Raw genomic sequence first — 14116 nt, forward strand, 5'->3', positions numbered from 1 at the left:
ATAAATCCCCGAAATAAGAAATCGCAGGCTAATTCATAACTCACCCGCTCAGCAGAGGACACAGTCTTGGCACTGAGTGGTGGAATCGTACGCCCAATCATTAAAGATCAAATATAGATTCCTATTGTAACTGGTGAGGAAGCTGAGGCCAGAGAAGCAGGATTTGCACTGATCAGCTTACTTTCTTCCTTTCTCATCCAGCAGGGTCAGCACTCCCTGCCGAAGTGGCAGAAGCCCAAAGAGTTCACTGTTGAAGCCATCACTCCACTGACTGGGGGTGAGGACACAGCGGAAGCTGGAAAATCAAGTCATATACATAAGCTCAGACTTATTAATTTTATATTAAATAAAAATGATTCACCTCCCCATTCTCCTTCCAGTCATTTCCATTGTTTGTAGTAGCTAAGTCAAATAGTTTTTATTTCATCCCGGGTATTGAGCAATTAGTATTGGCTTCCTAGAACATTATGTCAAGAAGCAATCTGAAGAGTGCTATGAACACTTACTAAATTCAGTGTGATTGGAGAATAGGATAATACAAATATTTTCTGTACTGATTTGAATGAATTTTTAAAAGGATAAAGTAACTGTCCCTTTAATATTAAACAAACCAGAGATACACAACAAGTCCATGTAGTGTTCTCCTGACAGCTAACGTCTTATTCATCAACAGAAGTGGTGGTGACTATATTTTGCAGTTATCTGGGCCACAACATATATTGACTCAATGTGCTTCATGAAGAAAGCAAGGAAAGTGTGCATTTGAAATGTTGAGGGACACTACAGTGATGAGTTCATCCTACTGATGTTTTGAAAGTCAAGTGTGCAGTACTGCAGGCTGACCATAGATTTAAGCAAGTGGCATGGAAGCATTCGTGATGGTGCTGAAGACGCTGGAATTTGTCAACTAATGTTTCTGTTGTCTGGCTATTTTTTCAAAAACTAACATGATGTCTGCACAACTTTTCTATGAATCCAATAGAATTGTGATTTGATGCACAAAACTAAAGAATCATATTTACCGGTATATCAGATATATACATATTTACATTTCAACATATGTAAATATAATTCAGGTTCCAAGATAGACTTCAACTTCTTTACAAATTTTGGTGACCAGTTAGGCAATCATTAGACATAATTTAAAAGTCATGTTCAGAAGACAGTCTTGGAACAACCATCCATGAACCACAATATTGGAAATGGCAGTCTTAGTTTGAAGGAGTTTAAAATCAAGTAGTTAGCACTACTTCCTGAGGTAAGTAATTATCCCACATCATTTTTACATAAAATAAATGCAAATATTATGCTAGAATCAACTGAATTTTTGTTGAGTTGCTTTCTATTTCTGATAATGTATTTGTCCTAGTTCTGTCATATTATTTGCATTTCCTTTAGCTTATATCTCTCTTACCCTGTCTTTATTTTATATCTAAAATAGAAATATTTCCTCTTATAGTAAAGATCCACCATAAAAATACTCCAAAAAGAAAGAAGCTAAAGTCACTTTGGTAGGTAAAACAGATTGCTCCAACAAGTTCTCTTTAATGCTAAGACCTACTTTTAGTCATTGTGTATTTATTCTTCTAATGTCCTTTCAAGTTTCTGAGGAAGAACAGAACATGCCCAATCTTTCTACAGTGACTCATATCTTTATTATCTTCTATCTGATTCAGGTTCTGACAACCTCATTTCATTTTCCTTTTGGATACTACCTCTTAGTAGATCAGGACCACTGTAGAACTCTAGTAGTTCTGATGGTGTCACAAATCTATTCGATATTTTCCAATGATCCTTAAAGCTCTTCCAAATTGCATGTGAAGATTAATATAATATTATTGTTTTGTTTTGTTTCCTCAAGATGAAATGGAAGCTCTGTCCCTCACAGCTGGCTCGGCACTTCAGATAAATGTCTATTTCTTGCCTGCCAATCTGTGCATACTCATTTGGCTTAGAATGTGCAGCCAATTTAATCCATAAAGAAGAAAAAGATAAGTGAAGAAGAAAAAAGAAAAAGGTATGCCATGGATGGGGTACAAAAAAAATGCTGTCTTTGGCAGAGAACAGAGTAAATGGAACTCAGAGGCTTGAACAAAAGGTATCATTCAAGGAGAAATGACTGCATTTAGCTCTGATGGGGTCTTCTGCTCCCTAAGTTAAGAGAAGTGAAAGCAAGTGTTGAAAAGCATTTACTAACGCAAGGCTCACTGACCGCTTGCATTCGTATATACTCAACCATGAGGAAATGTTCCTTTAAAAAAATCAATAGACAGGAGAACATTGAGAAGCAACATTGAGAAGTAGGGTCTTTTTGTTGTTGATTTTGTTAAAAAAAATGCCTCTGATAATCTTGGAGGCAGGAAAACCCATAAAAGTTGAAGCTGACGTTTATTTTATTTAATGGTACAGGTTTCTTTTTTCACAAATGTGTGAGAGAACACACAGATGAAACAACCAGCTTCCCACCCTCATCCAGCAGATCTTGCCAATTTTAAAATCCCCCATGCCCAAGAAAACATCTAGCAGCACATTCTTCTCAGGGATCTACATTCTCTTCCAATCTGGCGAACAGTGCAGAAAAGAGAGGGAGAGAGTGGCTGTCATTTCAGGGAAATCTACAGCAGGATGTGTTCCAAATTCCTAACTCTTCCCTTAGGGATGTGTAGAGCCACTGAGAGAGGGATCATAACAGAGTTATACACAGAGACCTAATATTTCTTTTATTCTGAAGTTGATAGTAAAGGAGATAGGGGAGTAGTGATGAGTAATTCCAAGGTCACTGCTCCTCCTACCTCACTTCAGATACTTGGTGATAAATACCTCTTCTCCAGAAGCATTAAGAGTCGCCTAGAGTACCTCTTCTGCAAGTCATTTGAGGCTGCATGAGTTAGGATTCTGTAGGGGACAAGTAGGGTGGATGTAAGTAATGAGGGCAATTCACTGACTGATCATCTTCACCACAATCAACACTGAGCCCTCAAATTAACCCAAGTGCCCACGTTTGCGTGAGACACCCGATATCTGTTTAGCAAGAAATATTCTTCTACCCCTAAGATAAGAGACCTCTCTATAAGACATTTCAAAGTCCACGGTTTAATCCTGGTGCACCATGTGCATAGACAGTTAAGAGAAAGCACAGAGGATACAATGTTTTGCTAATTTTATCCGGAGTTTGGGGGATGGGAATCAGGAAAACGAAATGAGGAGTGTGCGTTTTGGAATTATATAATGTATAAGGTTAACTATCAAATAAATTGTAACAGGCACACATAGTGAGGAGAAATAAAGGCTTGACTTCCCCATAGTTCAGAAGGACAAGCTCACTGCTCTCATCCACACCTTTCCTTCAGGTTTCATTGAAATCCAAGTACTACCCATGAATAATCCCAAATATAAATGAGAGAACAGTTGGTATATGGGTGATTTGAGAATATAGTGGTGGTTACTGAGGGCCAACCATTTTTAGCAGCATGGAATGTCAATTTGAGAAAGTTCCCGGAGGAAAGAGAAAATAAAGGAGCTGCTGTGGAATATTCTAGATATTCTGGCCTGGGATTCAGCAGCACCAATGGCAAGAAAATAAGAAAAAAGTTGCAAAATGTGGCAGTAACTAATTGTTCAGCAGAATCTGCAAACTCTTATCTGCAGGAAAAATCAACTGGCTTCTCAGTACTTAGATATTGAAACCAATAAACACGCATGCAGGCAAGCAGGCAACCTAATACACACGTGCATCACACCAGAGCGATCCCCTCACCACAAACTGGTGGAGCCACCCCACTGTAGTGCTGGGCCTGGGGGCAGAGATCAAGACTCTCAGGTGGATGCTCATCATCCAGGACGAATCCCTTCCGCTTCTGGATTTTGGGAGCCTCCTGGTGAGCAGCATAGCTCCCCCTCCCACTGTTTTCTGAAAATTGAAGGCAAGGTTGCAGAGAGTGAGACACACTTCCAGCTCACCCTCGACTGTACCATCTTGTTTTGTAGGGTCTACCTCTTGTCATCACTTACGTATAATTTCTGCATCCATGATTGTTTTGCTTTGATGATCATTTCCGTTTCTGACTCTTCTCTGCTTCCAGAGGTTTTGTAAATTTATGTTTGAATCTATGTCTTACAAAAATATGTGGTGGGATTTTTGTGTGTATGTATGATTCATTTATGTAAATGAATTAATTTTATGTCTTTTCTATTTTCTTAAATTTTACTGCGCATATTGTGTTGAGGATCTATTTTAAACCTTTTATTGTTTATTCATTTATGAGGCTCTTCAGCAAGTTAATGGAAGACACATGTCATTAAAATGTAGATTTCAAATATGTTTTGCACTCAGTTATTTTTTAATTTTTTAAATTTAAATATTCTTATGAATAATAATAAATTAAATATTAAATATTAATAAATTTAATTTATTAATTAATGTATTATTAAATTTAATTTATTAATTAATGAATTAATAAATCTAATAAATTAAACCAAATATTAAATAAATTTAATAATTAAATATGAAATATTTAATTTTTAAATTTAAATATTCTTATGAATCTACTTTCCTGTTTTTCTTTTTAAAAAAGATTTGTTTATTTGAAAGGCTGAGCTATAGAGGGATGGAGAGGCAGATCTTCCATCCACGGGTTCATTCCCCAAATGCACCCAATGGCTGGGGCTGGGCCATGGCAAAGTTAGGACCCGAACTACATCCAGGTATCCCATGTGAATGCATGGACACAAGAACCCGCGTCATCTTCAGCTTCTTTTCAAGGAGCATTAGCCTTGAGCTGGATCCGAAGTGGAGCAGCCAGGATGTGAACTAGCACTCATATGATATGCTGGTGCTGCAGGCAGTGGCTTAACCTGCTGAGCCACAGCGCCATGACAGCCTGTAGCATGCACTGTGTAGGCTAACCCTAATGATCTCTTCCTTGGTTATCTACAGAGCTGCATTGTCATACAGTAAACACCACAGTGTATGGGTTTTTTTCTTTTATTTAATATATATAAATTTCCAAAGTACAGCTTATGGATTACAATGGCTTCCCCCCCCCATAACTTCCCTCCCACCCACAACCCTCCCATTTCCCGCTCCCTCTCCCCTTCCATTCACATCAAGATTCATTTTCAATTCTCTTTATATACAGAAGATCAGTTTAGCATATATTAAGTAAAGATTTCCACAGTGTATGGATTTTTATACATCAACTTAATGTCCTTTGGTTGTTGCTGTTTTCTAGGTTTTCTGTTTCTTGAGTTGGCTTCATTTCTGAACAGAAATGTGAGGAAACTCAGCAGTCCACAAGATCAGCACTTCCCCCTTCACTCCCATTCCAACCAGCCTCATGGTTGATTTCCCAATCCCAAGAGTAGACAAGTAGGAAACAAACCTGAACATGTGAAAAATGGCCAACAAAATATATACAAGCCACCTAGAAAAATCAACACAATTCTTCAGTGTACTCTGGTAGGATCTGATATTTGTAATGCTCCAGCAAGAATCATCACACATGAATGAGAGAAACACATATCAAGAAGATAGAAGACTGAAAAAAAAAAAAAAAAAAAAGGAAGAAACCTTTTGGCCCTTGATGAAGTGAGATAACTTTAAGGATAGATGTTTAAATGATGTTTAAATGAGAATATAAAAAGCGTAATGTATAATGAGAAAAAGAAAAGAATTCCAAGATAAAATGTATAAGAATAAGACTCATATCTTGGAAATTAAAAGGATGAGGATATTTTTAGAAAGTCAATGGAAAATGGAATTAAAAGATGAATTTATTTTAGAGAATTTTTTTCAAATTGACATATCGTTTCTTATAATATACATTTTATAAGAATTTTTGAATTCTCTTCATAGCAGTTTCAAAATGAATTCCAGAAAAATCTATGATATGACATTAAAGAAATATTAATGAACACAGACCAAATAGATAAACACTATAGTTGCACTCTAACGTGTCTGTGTTTGTGTTAAAGGATGGAAGCATAAATAACACAATGATTGTTTTGATATTCAAAAATACAAAGTGAAAAGGATATTTTGGCAATAAATAGAATTCATTGTCTTAGAACAGACAAAATACAAACATTTTAGATTGAAATATTTATATAATATGGAGAAGTATAAAAGAAAATGGTACATCTCTAGATACCTGATTTTACATTCTACACACTCAAAATAAAGAAAAGACACAAAGCCTTTCAGTGAGTGGAAACTAAAGAAAGGGAAAAGAAAACTGTTGATAAATACAAATACTCGATAGTATGAAGGAAAAGCCAGGTATTTGCAGATATGCAATTACTGTTAGTTTCCCAAAATTTATATCTGAATTGTATGTGAATAAATGAAAAATTAAAAAATGTGGGAAGAACTGGGATCTGGGAGCAATTTTAGGAAGTGGGGGAAAGTATGGATTCACAGCTTTGTAAGGTCAGGCGCAGCACCCCATCCATTTGCAAAGGTTCTGGGGAAAACCTCTTACAGCACATCACCTGTGCAATGAACGCTTTAGCCTGACTTATCCAAGCCTGTTTGATTTATTTGTTTTACAATTACTTACAGCCTAAGAGTTGAAAAGAAATGATAAGACTTGAAATTAGATAAAAAGTCTGGGAAACAAAAATCTAAACTTAGTCCAGACAGGAAGGAAGGCTCCAAGGTAGGAAAGAATGGATGGAAGAAGGAAAACTGAAGGCAGAAAGAAAAAAAATAAAAGTTCAATGAAAGGAGGAGGAAAGGGAGTGGGGAGATAGGAAAGAGAGAAGGTGGCAGGCAAGCAGGTCACAAAGTTTTAGAAATTCCAGTCTTAGCGTGAACCTGGAATAGAATGATGATGCTAGGAAGATCCCATCACATTAAACTATGCATCTAGCAGTATCCAGAGAAACTTCAGACCAAGGGAGGTTTATTCTCGTGCAGCTCGATTCCCAGTGTACATTACTGGAGTGTCATGCCTTGTTCTGGTGCCGTTCTTTAAAAGGATCAAAATAACCAACTAGAGAGTGTTTCTTAGATATTTAAAAGGATAGTGAAGTGTCTCAGCAGATACATTATAAGTACATTTGAGATGGCTGGAAGCTATGACACTTTTCCTAAAGCTTGAAGGATTTCCCTGCTAAATGTTCATTTTTCTGTGCAGCCTCATGAGGAATTAAGATGCTGCAAGATGTGATCAGAGTTTAGTGATACAGATCTGGCCTCACTAGTTTCCCAGGATGTGGAGAAAGAGGGGAGAAGCTCAAGTCTCACAGCTGATGAGAGCATTATAGCAGCCCAAAATAAAACTTGGTTTTCTTGTCCAATGCCAAGTGAGTCAATGGGGAAGCAATCAGGTATTCATTTTGCAATGTACAGAGCAAGGAGTCCAGACGCTTGGTTCCTGGACTGTTTGAGGTTAAAAAAAAAAAGCCAAAGCTGATTCCCTTATTCATCCTCCAGATTGTTTAAATCTCTGTTACAGAAACAAGGGGAGGTGTCAGTGAAAAGCATCACAGATGTGGTTTCTCCACAAAAAAGTATTCACATGATAAAACATGATACATGTTAGAGAGAAATGATTAAATCAGTGGAAGGAAAATCATTGTCTATGGGGCCTGCTTTGTGGGGTAGCGGTTGAAATCACTGCCTGGGTGCCTATTCAAGTCCTGGCTGCTCCACTACCAATCCAGTTCCCTGCTAATGCACCTGGGAAAGCAGTGGAAGATGGGCCAAGTGCTTGGGGCCCTGTACTCACATGGGAGACTTGGAAGATGCTCCTGTCTCCTGACTTCAGATTGGCCCAGCTCCAGCCGTTGCGGCCATTTGAGGTGTGAACCAGTAGATGAAAGACCTTTCTCTCTTTCACTTTCTCTCTCTCTCTCTCGGCCTCTGGCTCTTTCTCTGCCTTTGCCTCTCTATCTGTAACACTTTCATATAATAAATTTTTTTTTTAAGATTTATTTTGTTTATTTGAAAGAGTTACAGAGAGAGAAAGAAATAGAGATATCTTCCATCCACTGGTTCACTCCCCAGATGGCTGCAACAGCCAGAGGTGCGCCAATCTGAAACCAGGAGCTAACAGCTTCTTCCAGATCTCCCACAAGGGTGCAGGGGCCCAAGGACTTGGACCACCTTCTCTACTTTCCCAGGTCATAGCAGAGAGCTGGATCAGAAGAGGGGCAGCTGGGACTAGAACAGGTGCCCATATGGGATGTTGGCACTTCAGGCCAGGGCTTTAACCAGTTGTGCCATGGCACTGGCCTCAAATATAAATGAATCTTAAAAAAAAGAATAATAGCGCCGGTGCCGCAGCTCACTAGGCTAATCCTCTGCCTGCAGGGCCGGCACCCCAGGTTCTAGTCCCAGTTGAGGTGCCGGATTCTGTCCCGGTTGCTCCTCTTCCAGGCCAGCTTTCTGTTGTGGCCTGGGAGTGCAGTGGAGGATGGCCCAAGTCTTTGGGCCCTGCACCCGCATGGGAGACCAGGAGAAGCACCTGGCTCCTGGCTTCGGATCAGCGCAGTGCGCTGGCTGTAGCCGCCATTGGGGGGTGAACCAACGGAAAAGGAAGATCTTTCTCTGTCTCTCTCTCTCTCTCACTGTCCATTCTGCCTAGAAAAAAAAAAAGAATAATAGCTCCATCTATGTCATGTGCTTGTTTAAAAAAAAAGAAAATCATCTCATTTATGATTATTTTAAACAAAACCCTATCAAAAATGCTTCAAACTTTGCATATTGCACAGTAATGGACACTATGAGAAACAGTGACTTGATCAGCCCTTGTCCTGACTGTTGATGTAGAACTTAATACTTTATCCCTTTTAGTATTTTTTTTGCTCTACTTAATACTATTGGTTGAACTCTGTAATTAACCTACAATTATTCCTAGGTATTTAAATTTAACTGAAAAGTGATCTCTGTTAAATATAAGAATGGGAATAAGAGAGGGAGGAGATGTACAATTTGGGACATGCTCAATCGGACTTGCCCCAAATGGTAGAGTTAGAAATGTGCCAGGGGATTCCAATTCAATCCCATCAAGGTGGCATGTACCAATGTCATCTCACTAGTCCAAGTGATCAACTTCAGTTCACAATTGATCACACTGATAGGTCTAAGAGTCAAAGGGATCACATAAACAAGACTAGTGTCTGCTAATACTAACTGATAGAATAAAAATGGAGAGATCGATTCAACATGGGAAGCGGGATACACAGGAGACTCATAGAATGGCAGATGTCCTAAACAGCACTCTGGCCCCAGAATCAGCCCTTAAGGCATTCAGATTGGCTGAAGAGCCCATGAGAGTATTTTAGGCATGGAAAGCCAAGAAACTGGCAAAAAAAAAAAAAAAAAAAAAAAAAAAACACCTAAATGAAAGATCTCTCCAAAGATGGTGGAATAGTGAGGGCATGCACCAATAGTCTGGGGAAAGATAGTTTAATAAAAGTTGAGTTACGGTAGCCTCAGGAAAAGGATCAGGGAAAAATTGTAGAGGAAACTCTTCCGGATCTAGTGGCTGTGTTTCGGAGGACCTACAAGGAGAGCAAGGTCACCCACTGCGTGGAAGCCGAGCCACAGGAGCTGCCGGGGCGGCCAGAGCCGCCAGGGCCACCAGGGCCTCCAGGGCCGCCAGGGCCGCCGGACCCGCCAGAGCAGCCAGACCCGCCGGAGCTGCAGAGTCTGCACGCCAGCGCTGGAAAGGGAGGTGAGACAAAAATCTCTCGGCAACCCGAAACAGAAAGAGCCTGCAGAGAATGAGGCCTGAAACCCCATTGGGGAAAGTTCACCAGGCTGGCTGGAGGAGAGAAAAACAATCGAATAAATAAGGGGAACCAGCACGGACATTTAGCCTCTCTCTCCACTCACCTTACAAATTGGAGCAAGACAAAGGGCACGCACCCTTTAAGTAAGTAAAGCAGTGCGCGCCATTTTGCATATGTAAAGCAAGTGTCCCTCATTAGCCAAGCAGAAAAACCTGACTCTGGTAAGCAAATGAATACCCACAGGGGCCAGATTTCATACATCAACTACTCTCAATTCAACTCAGCTGTGTGGAATTACTTCTCAACTGAGTCAAAAAAAAAAAAAAAAAAGAGAGAGAGAGAGAGAGAGAGAGCAAGAGAGCGAGAGCGAGAGCGAGCAAGAGAACAATCAGGGTGAATCACCTTTGGCACACCCTTAACCCTGTAGAACCAGAGCTCTCTGGCCACACCCATCACAGCCTCTAAGGATCCATCAAAAGATCTCTGCAAGTTAGATCCCAGAAGAAAGAACTGGCTGTCAAAGAAGGAGGTACCTTTCTCTGAAGGGAGGAGAGAACTTCCACTTTGACTATGACCTTGTCTAAATAAGATCGGAGTTGGTGAACTTGAAAGGTTTCCATAGCCTTGGCAACTCATGATAAGATCCTAGGGCTATTACTGATGCCATAAACAAGAGTGTCAATTTGTTAAGTCAACAACAGGAGTCACTGTGCACTTACTCCTCATGTAGGATCTCTGTCCTTAATGTGAATTAATGCTGTAACTAGTACTCAAACAGTATTTTACACTTTATGTTCTGTGTGGGTGCAAACTGTTGAAATCTTTACTTAATATATACTAAGTTGATCTTCTGTATATACAGATAATTGAAAAGGAATCTTGATGTGAGTGGAATGGGAAAGGGAGTGGGAGAAGGGAGGGTTGCGAGTAGGCGGGAAGTTATGGGTGAGAAAAAGCCATTGTAATCCATAAACTGTACTTTGGAAATTTATATTTACTAAGTAAAAGTTAAAAAAAAAAAAACCTCTAAAACAACAGACCAAGAACAGAATGAAATAGATGGAAATTTCTACTTCCTTTTTGAAATTAGTGTCATGATTGTCACAGTAAGAGACAAATTTATAGCTTTTCAAAGAAATTTCAGCAACTCCATATGACTGCCATTCCATGCATATCTCCCACTAGCCTTATAAACAACCCAGAGGCTATTTTGTGAATGAAGCTTCTTATCAATTACTGTTTCTAGCTTTCAAAGCAAAACCAAGTCTTGTCCTTGTGACTTATTTTCCTATTAAAAGATCTTTCTCTAATATTGAAAATAAAGGAAGAAAGTTTGAATACAATATTCCATAGACAGCTTTCCCTATTTCTATTATTTTGATGAACATTTTTACTAATTGTTTTATTTTTATTTTTTTGTGACAAAGACTAGAGCCACACTCATCAGTCCTGCGTGTCTTTGTGACCAGGCAGAGATGAAACAAGATCATAAAAGTTTCTGGGGCTGTAGCACAACTGCTTGCTTCACCCAACTAATTCAGTACAGCTGGGAAGAAATTATGTCAATGTGAATTTACCCAGCAGACAAGTTTCCTGTTTTATATGTTATGCCAAAGCAAAGTTCAGCACGCTGGCCTTCCATGTGAGCAGCAATCATGTTATCTGCTCATAGTAAATATAATCTCACACAGCATCTTTCAAGTAAACCAATGAAGCAGATATGGACTTTGGTATTTCTTTTGGATTGCAAGTCTCATTTCATTTGTTTTGAGCTTAGGGAGTCTGCAGAAGTCCTAATTTCCACGAACGGCTAAAGATAATGTATTTATGTTCTATCTCTTTTATATGAATTATCTTTGAAGTCATGTTGTGTTAAACATCAGGGTTTTTTCCTCTTACATTTTATACCAAACATTCAAATATTGTCTGTCCTATGTAGTTTTCTTCCCTTGCAGACTGAGTTCATAGTTTTGGATTTTGCTGAAATTGCTCTTTATGTCATCAGAAATAATAAACATGAATAAATCATGTGTCATTTTTTGAGACTAAGAAATTACATCTGCCTTTAAAGAGTTTATGATTTATTTGGAGACAAGGGACAGACACAATGAAAAATATTATAAAGCAACAAAATCTATAGGGAAAATAAATGGTTGGGCAAAATTACTCCCTGAAGCTGAAGAAAATTATTCCTAGGAACCAGGGCTCTCTGGGAGGCTTTCACTGAAGGCTTGTATGGAAAATAGTCCTTGACATTGGGCAGTAAGAGTTGTTCAAGAATGTTGTCCAAAGCACGAGCATTTGGCACAGTAGTTAATATATTACTTGGCTCACCTGGGTTTGAATCCCAGCTCTGCTTTAGATTCCTGTTTCTCAGTAATGGGAACTTTGGGAGGCAGTAGATGATGGCAGAGGTACTTGGGTTCCTGCCACCCATGTTGGGACTTGCATTGAGTTCCTGTCTCCTGGCTCCAGCCCTGGCTTTGTAGACATTTGTGGAGTGAATTAGCAAATGAAAAATGGAAGATCTCTGTCTGCCTTTCAAAAAAATAATAAAACAAAGATGAAAATTTGCATAACATGCTGATGCGAATGAGAAGACCACTTAATCCAGAGAGTAGCTGAAGAATAACCAAGGAGACCTGATTGTTAATTGAAGCTGACTTGAAAGGAATCTTGGAAGACTTTGGAAGAAAACAAGTTAAGAAATGAAAACATATTAACACAAAATGTTCCAGAGTACTTCCTTTCTCTGCTTTTTTATAAATTATTTTTTCAAAGGCACAGTGACAGAAAGAGAAGGAGAGACAGAGAACTTCCGTGTGCTGGTTCAGGTGCATTAGCAGGGAGCTGGGTGGGAAGCAGAGCAGCCAGGGCTTGAACTGGTACTTAAATATGGGATGCCAGTATTGCAAGCATCAGCTAACCCACTGCACCACAACACTGGCGCCTCTGCCTTTGTCTTCGTGACTGAATATCAGATGGTACATTTCATTCAAGAATAGGCAAACATTTTATGGTTCTTATTATTTAGATTGAATGATCTCAACTGTTATAATGTAAACTTTTTGAGGGACATTGTCATATTTTCTACATTTTATTTTTATAAAAAGAGCATTATTATAATGGAAAAAACTTATTCACATTCAATTTTTATTATAAACTCAATAAATTGCCTTTCTTGTTTGTACTAAGATTAAAATGGAAACATTCATCTTTTATATTTTAAATGGAAACACGCTTACATAGTTTAATTTCATTTTGTAAAATACTGGAAAAAGGCAAAATAGATCTGAATTTTGAAGATGCTCATGGAAAACTATTTTTACCATATGAAATATTTGAAAACTTAAACACATAAAATGAAGTTAGAAATGATGAGAAAATTAAAACTAAGAAGCATTAAGTAAATATGTCCAACATTCACATTTTTTCTTTAATATAATTTTCCCTAAGACCTATTAGTTAAAACTGCATTAAATTCTTAACACTGAACACACATACATCTTGGTGGATAAAGACTGCTGCAAGAAAGTTTCTTACCAAGAAAATTATGGAGTTTCAGGAGAAAGACAATTTTATTCCATGCTTTCTTTTTTTTTTTCTTTCTTTCTATATCTTTTTCTTTCTCAGACTAACAGGAGAGGGAGGAGAAAGGGGGAATGAGTGGGTGGGAGGGCAGTATGGTGGGAAGAATTACTGTGTTCCTAATGTGTTTATGAGATACATACAAATAAAAAAAATCAATGGCAAAAAAGATAAGTTTGATTTTAAAAGATTCAGTCAGTTATGATGCTGTGTTAAAATGGCAAAATTGATATAGCTTTGGGTTCTATATTTACATTTTATTTGGTGCTAATGAAGATTATCATGACGATGAAGTTGAAGATGATATGAATTTGTCACTGCGAAATATTTCCCATGCTCCATGAATCCTTGGAAATTGTATCTTGTCTATTTGTAGAAGATTTTAAAGGATCAATCCAGACCAGAAGGGAAAAGAGATCAGATAGATCACAGGGAGGAGGGGAGAAACACTGAGCACCAAGCAGAAGATGCCCCAGGATAACTGCATTTATTATTTAATTGCATTCTCTCAGCACTATTATAACACCACCAAGTTAACTTCTGGTCTGGTTATTTCTCCAAGGTCATATGTTTGGCTATGAGATAATGTAAGGATTCAAAGTAATCTGCCTGCTTTTAATAAACACATGGATCCTACCCTAAAACTTCACCCTGTGGAAGCACCCATCCTTACTCATCTGATTTCTGAACAGAGTCACCCTGAAAATGATTTTAATACAGTAATACTGATGAAGTTACTATGTAAAAATGGTAGCACAAACTGAAGCCAAGATTGCAGATTTTTAAAGTT

The sequence above is a fragment of the Oryctolagus cuniculus genome, chromosome 14, assembly GCF_051225735.1.
Source record: "Oryctolagus cuniculus isolate XC-2025 breed Fujian yellow rabbit chromosome 14, ASM5122573v1, whole genome shotgun sequence".
In the NCBI taxonomy this organism is placed as follows: Eukaryota; Metazoa; Chordata; class Mammalia; order Lagomorpha; family Leporidae; genus Oryctolagus; species Oryctolagus cuniculus.